Source organism: Peromyscus leucopus, chromosome 9, assembly GCF_004664715.2.
Source record: "Peromyscus leucopus breed LL Stock chromosome 9, UCI_PerLeu_2.1, whole genome shotgun sequence".
In the NCBI taxonomy this organism is placed as follows: domain Eukaryota; kingdom Metazoa; phylum Chordata; class Mammalia; order Rodentia; family Cricetidae; genus Peromyscus; species Peromyscus leucopus.
This window is the reverse complement of record NC_051070.1, coordinates 23,057,025-23,069,412: the sequence shown is the minus strand read 5'-3', so window position 1 is coordinate 23,069,412 and position 12,388 is coordinate 23,057,025. Positions and strand designations below refer to the sequence as shown.

The window sequence follows — 12,388 nt, the reverse complement described above, 5'->3', positions numbered from 1 at the left end:
ATGCATACACACACACACACACACACACACACACACACACACCATTCACGCATACATGCACACGCACAAAAGTTCACACAATAGTAAGTGATCCTTAGGCTTACTTTGTGTATGAGGAAGACAGGAACAATGTGGGAAACATTTTCATAACAGAGGAGTCATGATCTGAGCACTATTCTTCTATGACACTGACCTACAGTGGCACACCACACAATAATAGGTCTGGTAAAGTAATGAAGTTTGTTACAAACGTGCTCCATAGTACCTGAACTGCCTAGTTTTGAACAAATAATTTCCTCTAAGCCTCCATTTTTACACCAGGAGAGAAGGTAATTTCTCCCAGACAGGAAGCCTGTAATTGAAGATTAGTCTAAATTGGTGGTTCTCAACCTTCCTAGTGCTGTGACCCTTTAATACAGTTCCTCATGTTGAGCTGACCCCATCCATAAAATTACTTTGTTGCACTTCGTAATTGTAATTTTGTTACTGTTATGAATCATAATGCAAACATATAATATGCAGGATATTTGATATGTGATTCCCTCCCCTCAAGGAGTCATGACAGACAGGTTGAGAAACACTGTTAGACTTTAAAAGCCACCAAAACACACAACAGAATTTAGTGAAGACCTGTTGCTAGTTTTCTGACTCAGCATTTTTATGGTGGAGACAATGGGTTGGCACCTCTAAAACATTGATGATGGTGGTGACATAATGCTGAGACTCAAGAATGTGAGAACCTCAGATCTCAACCTAGCAGCATAGGATGGGCATTCAAGTATGATTTCCAAAGCCCAGGAAGCACTTTTATGAAATGCCAGATGATGGAGAAAACAGGCATCCACAAGAGACATAACGAAGATCACAAGTCCTAAAAAGGCAGAAAACAGGTAGAGGATCATATTAGCCAAAAAGTCAGATGTTGGGAAGCAAGAGTTGGTCTGTACTTTTATATTTGTGCTGGGAAAGCACATGCTTCATTTTATAAATGTCCTTTGTAAAGTAATTTTAACTGTTTTACATTAGACAGGATGGAAATGATTTACTTGTGCCTCTTCTTCCTCTTCACATGTGACCTCTTCCTCTGAATGTGGTGAAACTTTAATGGCCAAGGAGTTGAGTGATTAACGTTGGTGGGAGTTGCCTGTGTTAATCTCCTGTGCATAGCTGTAGGAATAGGTATTTATCTGCTAAACTTTTCCAGATTTAGCCTTTACATGCGTAATATAATGGAGTGTCAGAATAAGTCTGTAAACGTGTTTTATTTAACAGGGAACACATGGAAGTTGGAATGTTGGCTCCTCAATATGGAAATATTACAGAACATATAACAACCTTTTTAAAACAATGAATGCACGTAGTCGGTGGCAGCTGGAGAAAAAGAACTGCCTGGAGATACTTTTAAAATCTCTTTTGGAACATTATAGTAAGGGGGAAGAAAGCAATTATTGAACAAAATTATGTTTGAGATTTGGGGCCACACCTGTGTTCTGTGTTGCTATTAATTCTCTCCTCAACGAAACCTTGAAACAACAATGATAGCACAGATAAATGTTTCAGCGTATAGTTCTTCATATCCAGGACCGACCATCCTCTTGTCATCTTGCATTTCTCAAAGGGCCCTTCATTTTCCATTTCCACTTCCCCAGTTCAGAGCCTCCTTCTCTCACATCTGGATTATCTCAATAACTATTTAATTCCTCTGTGTCCCATACTAGGACATTTTACACCTATGTCATGTAATACTATCCTATCTTGCCAATCATCTCTCCATAAGGCATTGACTTGCCCTGTCTGATGAGTAGAAGTTCAAGCTGGCCTCCCAATCAAGACATCTGTGGTCTGGCTGAACACATTTCAAACTATGTATCTTATCTTTTAGATTCACCTCTCCTTTGCCATAATAAACAAGCTGTGGCTTTGGCAAAGTTGGAACTCTTCTCTCTCTATGCTGTTGTCCATATTCACTGTCTCTTTAACTACTAGTACAAATTAGTGCTTCATTATTTAGAAAGGAATTCTATAAGAATAACCTGAATTGATCCTCAAATAATCAGACTTGTACACTAGGAATTTTGCACTTAACATAAATATAGAGATGTAGGTGCATTGCCTTCTGGTAAGAATAAAGATATGGCTAAAATTATAAAGAAAAAGTGAGTCTATAGAGATTGCTCAGTAGTTAAGAGTACATACTGCTCCTACAGAGGACCTGAGTTCAGTGTGCAGCACTCACATTGGGCAGCTCACAACTACCTGTAACTCCAGGTCTTGGAGATCTTGTGCCTTCTTCTAGCCTCTGAGAGCACACACATTTGGCCTTTCTTCATACAGACACACATATATGCATCAACAAAAATAATAAAAATCTAAAAACAAAGCAAAATCAAGCCAAACACATGTACACATACAGGGCACATGTGCGCACACACATACATGGATGGAGAGAAATTAATTGGGGATTATGACAGCCATATAAGCCATACTGAGAAAGTTATACAATGCATATGTCAAAAGAATTCATCTAAAAACATCTTGCTAGAAGGTGAGTAAGTTCAACAATAATTACATTTATGTCAGGCTGACATAAAATAAATCCCAATATCCTAAAGATAGATCCTCTATGGAGCTACCAAGGATTCCCATGAAAAAGTTTATGACTAATTGGTTATTTATTGATTTTAAACCTAGGAAGTTTTGAACTCCCATTAAATTTTCTTTCATGATAAGTTTCTGTTCTCTAGATTTTATATCCTCTTGTCACTGAAGAGGAATTCTTGTCCTCTTATAGTTTAGCACTTGTCAATAAGAGGTGCCCTCAATACAATAGAAGAGTTAGGTATTTTTGACATATATAATTTTTGAAATGTAACTTGATTGTATAACTATGTCAAAACTGTCTTATACCTTGTTAACTGTGGAGATACCAATCAGAATCTTCAGATGTCGGTCCCAGGGGGCTCTTTTTCAAGCACTTCTCATGATTCCTATGCCCTATAGTTTTTTCAGGAACATCAGAAATCTTCCACTTACATCAACAATGGAGTACCTTGAACGAAACCAAATTGTCTCCCTGATGATAGACAACTGTGAAGGAGATGTGTAGGGGCTGCAGAGATTGATGAGTGGCTTAGAGCTCTTGTTGCTCTTCCAGAGGATATGGGTTTAATTCCCAGCACCCACATGGCCACTCACAAACACCTGTCACTCCAGTTCCACTAGATCCAATGGCATCTCCAGGCCTCCATGGACACCTAGCACACATGTGGTACACAAACATACATATAGACAAAGCACCTACACACATAAAATAAAAATAAATAAGCCTTAAAAAAAAGAGGTGTGTAATATGTAAGACTAAACAGCATCTGAGACCAACTAAGAAATCCTGTACTTGAGGGGTGGGCATTGAAGTAGGTCCCATATATTATTATTGATGTTTTGATACATATGTCAGTTCCTGGCAGAGTAGGCAGGAAGCAAACAATTCAAACTGAGAAATTCAAACTTCACAATTAAGTTTCATACAAGTTTAAGTTAAGAATTCTAAAGACAACCAGATACCAAGCTAACAAAATTCAGGTCAAACAAAACAAAAGAACTAGTATGGCATTTGGCTTTTGCCCATGAAACTGACTAGACAGAGCAAGGAATATAAATCATCAATGTAATATTGCTGAATATTGTGAAAGACTTCATGTTTTCATAGAGGGTGAACCAAATATGGGTTCAGAAAATGCAAAGGTAGAGAGAGTGTGTTTAACCATCCCAGGCTCTTAGGTAGGAACAATCAGAGAAACATTTGCACAGGAATTAAACTCAGCTTGCCTATTTACTGGCTGAATCAGGGTAACTAGACTTTCTATAACTGTCCTCAACAAAAAAGGAAGGTGACATCACCAAGAGCTCTTTCAATGTTTGCACAGCGTCAAGTATGCAACTCCAAACTACCAATTATTACTGGAACTAGATTGAAGCAAGGGGGGGGAAAGATGGAAAAAAAAAGGCAATAACACAGTGTCACAGACATCGAAATTTTCAAAGGGGGAAGTTCTAATGACTATCATCTGTATGTTAAAGAAGATAATTCAGGGCTGGGGAGATGACCTGGAGAATAAAGTGCTTGCTAAACAAGCACAAGGCCTGAGTTTGCATCCCCAGCCCCTACACAGGAGCAAGGTGCAGAGGGGTACACCTGTAACCTCAGCACTAGAATAGGGAAGACAGCATGGTCCCCAGCTCACCAGCCATTCAAACTAGTCAAATCCAAAGAAGCAATCTCTGGATTCTGCCTTCTAAATATTTGTGTTTAATCCATGTGTTTGTGCTGCTCCCAACCTTGGTCAGAGAAACTCTTATCACAGTGGATAATAACTAATGCAGAGATACATTACTGCTCAACGTGCTAAGATTAAGCAATTATGAGTGCTCAGGCACTCATATATATATGAGTTATATAGATGGGTTATCTATATCAGTCTTCTTCCTTCTATCCAAGGCTCAAGTAACATAGGCTAAGAGGACCAGAAAGAACATAAGAGCCAGCACACAAAGAGAACTGCTCTTAAATGCTGTCTTCTAGACACAACCTGGCCTGTAAATATGAACTCATAACATCTATGACTGCTTATATCAGACCTACACAAGACCAAGCCAGTTAAATACTTCAACATGGAGAGGGGACAGGATCCTGAGGCCCCAAATTCTAGCTGAGCCATTTTTGACAGTTGATAGATGCTGGGGTAAGAAGAGCAACTTTTCTTTAGTAGTGTGATCACTGATGAAGGTTGTCCATGCCTTAGGGGATGCCCGTCCACACATGCACATCTAGTCAATATTAATTAGACTCAATGGTTTAAATAAATAAATAAGGATATAAATTTTTAAGGGAGATATCAGGAGAGTCCTGGGTGGAGTGGGGTCAGGGAATGAAGGTTGTATATGATCAAGATATGTTGAAAATTTTAAGGAATAAATTAAAATTTAACAAATAGTCATTGTGATGTTTACCATTGTCAACATAACAAGTATTGGAATCATCTAAGAGACAAGCTTCCAGGTATGCCTGTGAGGAATTATTTAGATTAAGTTAGCCTCTGTGCATCTTGACTAAGTTAATATTCACCCTAAAGGAGCATGAAACTGTTCCCTAGGCTTGGGTCCTAGACTACATAAAAAGCTAACTGAACATGAGCATTCATTACTCACTGCTTCCTGAGTGAATGAAATGTGACATACCACTTCAAACTCCTGCAACCATGACTTCCTGCCATGATAGATTGTACCCTCAAATTATGGATCAATAAAACCTGTGTTATTTAGGGTTTTATTGTGATAAACACTATAATCACAAGCCACTTTGAGAAGGGCAGGTTTTATCTCATCTTACATTGCCAATCACAGTCCATCATTGAGAGAGGACAATGCAGGAACTCAAGCAGAATCCTAGAGACAGGATGTGGAATAGAGACCATAGAGGAGTGCTGCCTACTGCCTTGCTCTCCATGCCTTGCTCAACCTACTTCCTTATACAAACCATGACTGCCAATCCATGGGTGGCACTGCTTACAGTGTGCTGGGCCTCAAACATTGGTCACTAACCAAGGAAATGCCACCACAGGCTTGTGTAACAGCCATCTAATAGAAGCATTTTCTCATTCCAGGTGACCCTGATTTGTGTCAAGTAGACAGGAAAACCTAACCAGGACAAGCATCTTCCTCTTTAAGTTGGTTTTGTCAGAGTATTTCATCCAGGCAATAGGAAAAGTAACTAAGACAGTTACGTACTTTGAAGTCTAAAAATAGTCTACTATTTTGGATGTTTCTCACCTTAAGTTTTTCAAATGATTTCATTCACATAGAAGAGTTTTCTCCATCAGCAGATGTTTTAGTAAGCAACTAAGAGTCCATTGTTCAGAAGCATTAACTATACATTACATCAAGGCACTTATAAATGCCCCCATATCATCACAGCCCCGTTGTTCTAAGCACTGAGACAATGCAAGATGAAAGTGAAAGTTAAAAATCAAACTAAGCAAACATAACTCTCCTTCTAAGGTTGTTTATTATTCTCAGCCAAGTGAGCAAAAAAACTGAAATTGTGGTGGGTATCTTAACATGAGAATCCCATGGAAAGATGAAGTCATTTATATTTAAAATGGCATTTGAGTTCAACTTAAATTTTATTAGCACATAGATTCTAATGTCTGTAGTTATCCTAAAACAATATAGGACTTTGATTGGCTTGTTCACATGTGGCTTGCAATCAATCTGAAGGCATTACAGCCTTCAGCATTATTTATATAGCATTTTCTAATAGGTTTATTGAGTTACAATTTATGTGTAGTACAGTACATGTATGTACTATAAAAGTTTAAAATGTAGAACTTGATAAAGTCTCTTATGGTTGTAAACCCATGGGAGTGGCATAAAAAACAAAATAACCCCTTCAAGCCTATGCCAGGGAAACACCTGTTGAGATTTCTGAATGTTGAAACTATATGGTCCCTTCTATTACTCAACAATACTAGCATTTTAAGGATATACTACAGTTCTTCCATCATTTCATCTGTTGACAACCTCTAAATTATTTCCAATTTGAGCCTTACAGAGCAACCTGCAATGAATAATAGTTTTTCAGGTCTTTATTTGAAAATTTCTAAGAATAGAAAAGTAGGATCTTATGGTATGCTTATGTTATTGTTGTTTTCTTTTATGATAAACTCCTTTCAAGGTGGTTGTACCATTTTATATGCTTACTAGGAGTAAGGTTTTTTGTGGGTTTTTTCCAGTTTCTGAAGTTCAATCCATAATCAACCAGCCCCATTGCTTTTGACATGTGCTAAGTATATCATGGAAGAGGACCCCTGCCGATCAAAGTAATGCACCTCATGACCAGCAGTAAGGGTCTGCACTTGACTCTTACCCTGTTGAGACTGGCAGGCAGCACTGGAGACTCTTCCTTTTCCACCGAGGCTAGTGTCTCATGATCAGACTCCCTCATGCCAGTATGGCTCATCTGTGTGGTTCCCCAATTACCTCTACTTCTGTTGTAGGGGATACAGTTCACGTCTCTAACTCTACTACCGATAAGCTGTGTACATAATTTCCACATTTTACAAACAAGAAGAGTGGTTCGCCCCTTGGGAAATCGAGCATTGCTGTCCAGATGGACCCCGAGTCACTAGTATCCCCTCTCCACCTCCAGCCCTTCTCAATTCACGCTGTCCTAAGGGCAGTGCTTCCTATTTTGATATGGTTAACTATTTCAGATGTCTTCTGAAGATAAAGTTAGCCGTCTCCTGTATGGTTGTCCTGCTGATGCTGTTGAGTAGCTTCTGAGTACAAATAAAGAAATTTCCACTTTACATTGGCTAAACTGCATATCTAGTTTTTCTCTTACTCAGTACCAAACAACAAGAGCATAGGCTACAGCCCTTGAAGGCCACACCCTGCCAGATCACTGTGATAATTCTTCCAGGACTCCATGGGGATATGTCTGGTAGTTGCAGGCAGTACAAGTCTATGTTGTTACATAGGCCACCTCTGGCAATCATCTCCCTTTAGATTACTTCTTGCCTTTCTGCTGCTTACTTTTCAGAAGCTGATAACAGATCTCCCCAGGTTATTGCCACTTCCCACAGGTATCTTTTTTTTTTTTTTTTTTTATTCTTCAAAACTTGCTGAGCTTGAGTTCTGATTTTAGCATGGGGTATGAGAAGCCTGGGGATACCAAGCAGGAACACAGAAAGCTAGCATTTGCCAATAGAGGTGACTGGGTCTCAGTGTCCCTGGGACCAGTTCCAACTTGACTCACTGGTATTTCTTGCAAAGTATCCACAGCCCAAGTCAACATCCAACAATGACTGAAAATAAACTACTTGCCATGTAGGGTTTATCATTTAATCTGATGCAACCAGAACAAGACTATCACAGTACTCTAGGATTGTGTGTCTTCAGATAACATACTATGAAGGGAACATGAGGTTACAGGCCAGGTGCCACTTAACCAAGTCCAGGTCAAGTTCACACCACAGATCTTCCTGCAGTAGCCTGGTCTCTCAGTCTAGAGCACAACATCTTACTTAGATTAGAACACAAGCAATTATCTACTAAAAAAACAATTTTCAAGTAAAAAAAACAGTCAAAAGCCATGTTTGAATCTACTTAGAAGTTATCTAATGGTTTAACTGCAGCATTCAAATATGTCCTGATGCACACTCCTGTACTGCACGCTGGAAATCTTCAGCCTTAAAACTTTCCTTTCAATTAATTCATGAGTTCTTTGCTTCCCAATGTAAAATTAGGTCATACTTGACTAAAAATGGTTATCAAACACTTCTTCTTAGGACAAAGGAATGATAATACTCCACTCCTGTTTCTTTGCCAACGGGCAGAAACTTTGCAGCTCTCAAAGTGAGAGTTTTCAACAATTTAAAGAAATGAATGTCTTCTCCATTGACTATACATTTACAAATTATGCAAAACATTTCTAGACTTTTTTATCTTTCTCCAAATCAGTAGGTATCTGTCACCGCTACTGTGGGAAAATACTTAATAAAACATAAGAGCTACAATATCGTTTGCCAGGGGACTCTGATGTCCACAAAACCCAGCAGGATGACATCTTCGATCACCTTACACACTGTGTCCTGTGGTTGCAGCCTAAGCTCTCTTCAGCATCCTTGTTAACATCGTGCATCTACTTAACTGCATAGTCAGGTCAATCACATTAGAATCTGTTTTTGTTTTCTTTTGTTTTTTGTCCTCATAGATTCTTGTCAGGCTCCTAGACTAAAGTTAACACAAGTTCTTGGTTTGTTGTTGTTATTTCTTACTTTTTAACTTAGGTTGCTGAGTTCCTACTTAGACCAACCAAATCTTTCTCATTTTGCTCATTACTGATCTCTCAAAACCATTTTGAACACTGATTATCATCTTCTACATATTCAACTGTCATCAGGATAGTATTCACAAATACAGTTCACTGAAACTTTTTAACAAAGCACAGCCACAGATAGTAAACTACAGCATTCCACTGGACACCTTCATCCAGATACACTTCAGCTGGTTCAACCATGAGGTAAGGTTTGGTTGACTGCAGCCCATGGGCAATGACTACCTTCCTGTCTGCTTTTGTATAGTTTTATTGAAATCACAGTCACACTGAGTTATTATTTTTATTACATTAATTTCTTTTTTGTATGAATGTATGTAAATGTGTGGGTACAGATATGCAATGACACATGTAGAGATCAGAGCAAAGAATGGGACTCAATTCTTTCCTTCTACCTGTGGATCCTTAGGAATGAACTCAGGACAAGCCCTCAGACTTGGCAGTGTATTTACATACTGAGCCATCTGGCTGGTCCTCACACTGATATTTTAATATGTAATAATTGGTTTCATGCTACAGTGGTGAGGTCATTGGTTGTACCAGTCACCATGGGTTGCAAAGCTTCAAATGTTTGTTCTTGGCAGTGGACAGCACAAGGTTGCTGAATTTTATCAAAATAGACAGTTGGTCATTTAGGTCTAAATAACACACACAGTACTACCATTCCTTTTTGTCTATCAGCCTGTTTGAATATACTATCCTGGTAAAATAAAAAATAAAAATAACTGTATCTACAGCATTCTGTTGATCTCTAGAATCTTATCACATCATCCAAAAAAAGGGGATGGAATTAGTTATATCTGTATTTTCTGAGTGTACCCCGCCTGAGCACTTGATGATTATTTTTCTTTCTTCAATAAGCAATTTCTCTTCCTCTTTTTTGTTTTGTTTTGTTTTTCAATGCAGGGTTTCTCTGTGTAGTTTTGGTGCCTGTCCTGAATCTAGTTCTGTAGGCCAGGCTGGCCTCAAACTCTCAGGGATCTGCCTGGCTCTGCCTCCCAAATCCTGGGATTAAAGGCGGGTACTATCACTGCCCAGTACAATTTCCCTTCTTAATAGTTAATTCCAAAATACGGCCATGAGAGGTGAGTATATTAAATCTATGTGTTCCCATACAGAAATGTCTGTCCATTTTTGGAGAGTTCATCTACCAACTCCATATTTACTCTTTCTCCGTAACTTTCAGTCACACACCGGGCTGAGGACAGAAGTAGCAGACAGAAGTAGACTGGGGGCTGGAACAGAACCTGTGAAAAGAGTTAAGGGGACTTTTGTCAAAGGTCCAAAACACTGGAGTTAACCAAGTGAATTTCTTGTAGCAGAACATTATAAGTAACAAATTACAGGATGTAAGATTTTTTATTAAGTTATTTGGAAACTTCCCAGAGCACTGGTAAAAACAAAGATGGTGCTTTTTTCTTTTCCATTCTGCTTCCTTGTGTCAGTCCTGCCTCTCACATTTAGATGACTGCAGGGACCTCCACATCCACTTTGAGCTACCACTCTATCCAAAGATGACCCTCTCCAAATCTCACCTCTAACTGCAGGAATAACTGTGAGACTCTTAGCCTACACTCTCAGTATCATTTGTCTTCCTGTGAGTCCAACATCCTGACTATAATATCCTAGGGAGAGTGTTGGTGGTGGCTTTTGCTCTTTTTACTCATTGGCTCTTTTGGGGGGCCCATCACTCCCAAATAATTCTTAATTATAAATGCCAAGCCTTAGCTTGGCTTGTTTCTTGCCAGCTTTTGTTAACAAATTATTGCACCTACCTTTTGCCTCTGGGCTTTTATCATTCTCTATTTCTGTATTCCTTTCTTTCTTCCTTTCTTTCTTTCTTTCTTCCTTCCTTCCTTTCTTTCTTCCTTCCTTTCTTTCTTTCTTTCTTTCTTTCTTTCTTTCTTTCTTTCTTTCTTTCTCCATTGCTGATTGTGTAGCTGGGTGGCTGGCCTGCTGTGGGATATTCTGTATGGCAAATGTGTTGCTCTGATTGGTCAATAAATAAAATACTGATTGGCCAGTGGCTAGGCAGGAAGTATAGGCAGGACTAACAGAGAGGAGAAAAGAAAGAACAGGAAGGCAGAAGGAGTCACTGCCAGCCGCCTCCAGAATAAGCAGAATGTGAAGATGCCGGTAAGCCACAAGTCATGTGGCAAGGTATAGATTTATGGAAATGGATTAATTTAAGCTATAAGAACAGTTAGCAAGAAGCCTGCCACGGGCATACAGTTTGTAAGCAATATAAGTCTCTGTGTTTACTTGGTTGGGTCTGAGCGGCTGTGGGACTGGTGGATGACAAAGATTTATCCTGACTGTGGGCAAGGCAGGAAAACTCTAGCTACAGCTGGCCCCTTGTGTCCTCTTTCTCTTGCTCTTTCTTCTTTTCCTCCCACATTTCTCCTTCTTTTTTTTCTTTCTGCCTGACAGCTCTGCCTATTCTGTCTTCTGCCTTGCTATTGGCTGTTCAGCTCTCTATTAGACCATCAGTTATTTTAGACAGGCAAAGTAACACAGCTTCACAGAGTTAAACAAATGCAACATAAAAGAGTATAACACATCTTTGCATCATTAAACAAATGTTCCACAGCATAAACAAGTGTAACACATCTTAAAATAATAACATTAGAGTACAGTATTTTCCATATCTAGCTCTTTTTTCTTGTTCCTTCAAATATGATTATTTTAACTTCTCAGTGGGGCATTTCCTAAAGGAGTCTTTAAAACTGTATTAAATGCTCCTATTTTGTGTTCTTCTGATGTTTGGAGGCAGGGCTCTTACACAGGACTTGTCAAGGTATAACATTGTTACTTCTTTCCATATGCATCACAGCTGACACTGAGCTCCTTGAGGGACCAGCTATTCTTCATTCAGCTCTCCACATCTAACTGCGATCCTAGAGTCTCCCACGCGGCCCAGGCTGAGTAGTAGTTAATGAATAGTAAATGGATGAGTGAACACATTCAAAACAGCCTGATCCCTTCTTATAACCACAATATCCATCTTAAACTCAAATCAGATTTTTAATCATATTTACATAATCCTTTCTGTAGTTGGATGTGGTCAGATCATCTGCAATTTCTTCACCTCCAATTTGCAGCATCTCTAATGCCATCACTTGAAATCCATTTAAAAAGGTTCTTTTCTTCTAGTTCACCTCAAGTCAAATGAAAGGTAAATTAAGCCAAAAGATGGCTTTGCCTGCTTTCACATCTGTCAATGCCTCTCTTCCCAGTGGGGCTATTTCTGCTTCACAGCCATTCCCCTGCACACATGACTGAATCCTCCCCAAGGGTCCCTTCTTGATTAGCCACGTGCCCATCATCACATTTGCGACTGTCACTGCCAACTCTCCTGTTGAATCCTGTTTGCTCTTTCTCCGCCTCATGTTTCTTTGTCTCACAAGACTCCCCTCTCAGCAGCACATGGTCACATGAGGGGGACTGGAAACCAGAAGCCCCAAAGCATAGTTTCAGCTCCAACATCAACCA

At 39.3% G+C, this 12,388-nt stretch overlaps 1 pseudogene; it reads right to left on the bottom strand.

Annotated features, from left to right (window-relative positions):
* Positions 1 to 12,012, bottom strand: part of LOC114690162 — a 192,585-nt pseudogene extending 180,573 nt beyond the window's left edge.
* Positions 12,013 to 12,388: the final 376 nt, after the last annotated feature.